Source organism: Mesocricetus auratus, unplaced genomic scaffold, assembly GCF_017639785.1.
Source record: "Mesocricetus auratus isolate SY011 unplaced genomic scaffold, BCM_Maur_2.0 Super-Scaffold_4256, whole genome shotgun sequence".
In the NCBI taxonomy this organism is placed as follows: domain Eukaryota; kingdom Metazoa; phylum Chordata; class Mammalia; order Rodentia; family Cricetidae; genus Mesocricetus; species Mesocricetus auratus.
Window position 1 is genome coordinate 95193106 of NW_024429182.1, and position 2630 is coordinate 95195735.

At 38.7% G+C, this 2630-nt stretch overlaps 1 pseudogene; it reads right to left on the minus strand.

The window, feature by feature from the left end:
* Nucleotides 1-976: 976 nt before the first annotated feature.
* On the minus strand, nucleotides 977-2345 carry LOC101832986 (annotated as a pseudogene).
* Nucleotides 2346-2630: the final 285 nt, after the last annotated feature.

Here is a 2630-nt window from a genome sequence, read left to right on the forward strand (position 1 = left end):
TATTGTGTATCTGTATGTATATATTTTCTTTAGTAAAAGGTTATGAGTAACAAAGGAAGCACCCCTAGACTAAGTTACAACCTGGACAACTTCAGTATCTCAATTCCCATCTATATTCAGATACTCAAAAGAACCTTTTGCAAAGTTAAAAATAAAATTTAAAAAATATTTAAAATATCTGTACAGAAATAAAGGCTAGGAATATATGTAAGGACAATTGAGTGTCCCAAGAAAATTCCCAGAACTAATTGCTTACCCTATTAGAGGACTTGATATTGATATTATACAATTGTAGAGAAAGACCATAACAGAAAACACAAACAGCAAAATACTAAACAGGGGTACCTTGAAAACTGCTAAGATAGCACTGAGTTTTGTTTTGAAGTGTATGAAGACTGTCCCGTGCATTGTGATAGTATGTGTTAATACACCACAGCAAACTGGAATGGATAAATCACAATGGTTATATCCAACCTAGATCAGGTGAATGAGCCTAAATAGAGGAAAGGTCCCTAAATGTCCATGTCTATAAAGAATTACATGAACCACAATTTACAAAGATTAACTAGTATTTGGGGAGGCATGAACTGAGATTTGAGGACACTGACATTTTTAACTTCAGACAAAGAATGGAAGTTAAATAAGCAAATAGAAACTGTGCTACTTTATTAAAATACTGAGTTTATTTCACATGTATATTTTTGTCTCCCTACCATTTCCACATATGACCACCAGTATTAATATGTCCTATCAGAACATTCCATACATACTTAAACCAAGTAAGGAGTGGAGTTCCATCCTTGAAAACTAAACAGGCATTTTAGACATCACATTTTTTGGCAATGTAACCTGAACAACATTTGTCAAACAAAGTAGAGAAAGTTCTCACTTTGCATTATAAAAAGGACAGCCAGATATATCAACTGTTACATAAATTAAGTAAGACATAATATTTCAAACTGTTTAAACCGTTTTCTTAGAGATACTTCCTCCACTGCCAGAGATCTTGAATAGCCTCCTGGTCAGTCATCTGGAAGTAATTCTTCACATAATTAATGAACATGGCTTCCACTTTGGGAAGAGAACCGCCTTTTTCTATACTTGCTTGCATTTATGCCTTAATTTCTTCTACAGAACTAGGTCCTTTTGGGGTTTTAAGAGTTTTTTCCTGTTTTTTGAAGAACTCTTGACCATTTTGGTTTGATTTTTGTGCACTTTTGGCTGGGATAACTTGTACAGATTTCTTTAATGGAACTTTTTTTTCAGTTTCTTCATCATCAAAGTCATCATCTTCACCCACAGCTAAACACTGAACTGAACTCCTGGAACCTAGTGACAGAGATGGAAGAGAGATGAGCAAAGGGGTCAAGACCATGATGGTGGATCACACCAAGACAGCTGACTGGATAAGGGGGAGCTCTTGAATCCCAGATTGATGGCTGAGAGACCAAGAGGGGACTGATCCAGACTCCATGAATGTAGTGTCAGTGAGTAGGCCACAGAAATCACTGGGGCCCTGGGTAGTAGATCAGTATTTACCATGGCTTATGAATGAGTTTTGGGAGCCCATTCTAAATAGAGGGATGCTTTCTCAGCCTGGACACATGGGGAAGGGCCTAGGTCCTACCCTTGATGAAATGACAGACTTTGGAGATCCCCCCAAGGAGGGCTTCACCCTTCCTGGGGAATGATGTGGGGATTGGATGGGGAGCTGGGAGGGAGAGTGGATGAACAATGGAGGAGGGGTGGGAGAGGTTGCTGGGATTGACATGTGAAGCATTCAAGTTTCTAATTTAAATAAAAACATATATTGAAAAAAATCATCATCTTCATCATCTTCATCTTCATCATCATCATCCTCATCTTCATCGATTTTTACTTTTTTCTATGGAGCTTTGTTACCACCTCCAAGAGCGGATTGCTTGCCAGACATACTTAAGCGTTTTACATCCTCCTCATCCTCATCTTCTGACTCAGCATCTTCCTCTGCAGCTACTAAGTGCTGTCCACTAATGTGTACAGGCCCTGAACCACACCTCAACTGGAAGACCACAGGTGGTGTAGTTTCAAAGCCCCCGAGGGAAACTGTTGGTTGTACAGACATTTTCAAAGTTGCCAGTATTACTTTAAGTGGACTGACTTCATAGTTCATTGCCTCTGCCTCTACGGTGTGTAATTCATCTTTTACCCCTACCCCTAAACTAACCATTCTTAGTGAAAATTGGTGTTCATTCTCATCATTTATCCACCTTAAAGTGATAATCTTTGTCAGCTTTTAGTTCACAACCAAAAAGGTAGTTCTGAGGCCTAAGAAGGCTCATGTCCATGACCATCGAGTCTTCCATGAGGTAGAGGCCCGTACTTCGGTGTGAGAGAAGTCACACGGAGTAAACTGCCTGCTGCTCCTCAGAACAGAAAAGCAGGATGGAATCACGCCAGGGACCGTGTCAAATTCTTAATTTTATTTTATTTCCTGTATTCCCCCTCTCTGGGTTTTCTTTCTTGATTCTGTCTGCATTTTCAGGTCTTAATTTTCAGGACTTAAAAAAAGTTTTTTATTCATTTCCTTCCACTGTTTTTTCGTGTTTTCCTGTACTTTTTAAAGGTATTTATTAATTTCTTCTTTAAGG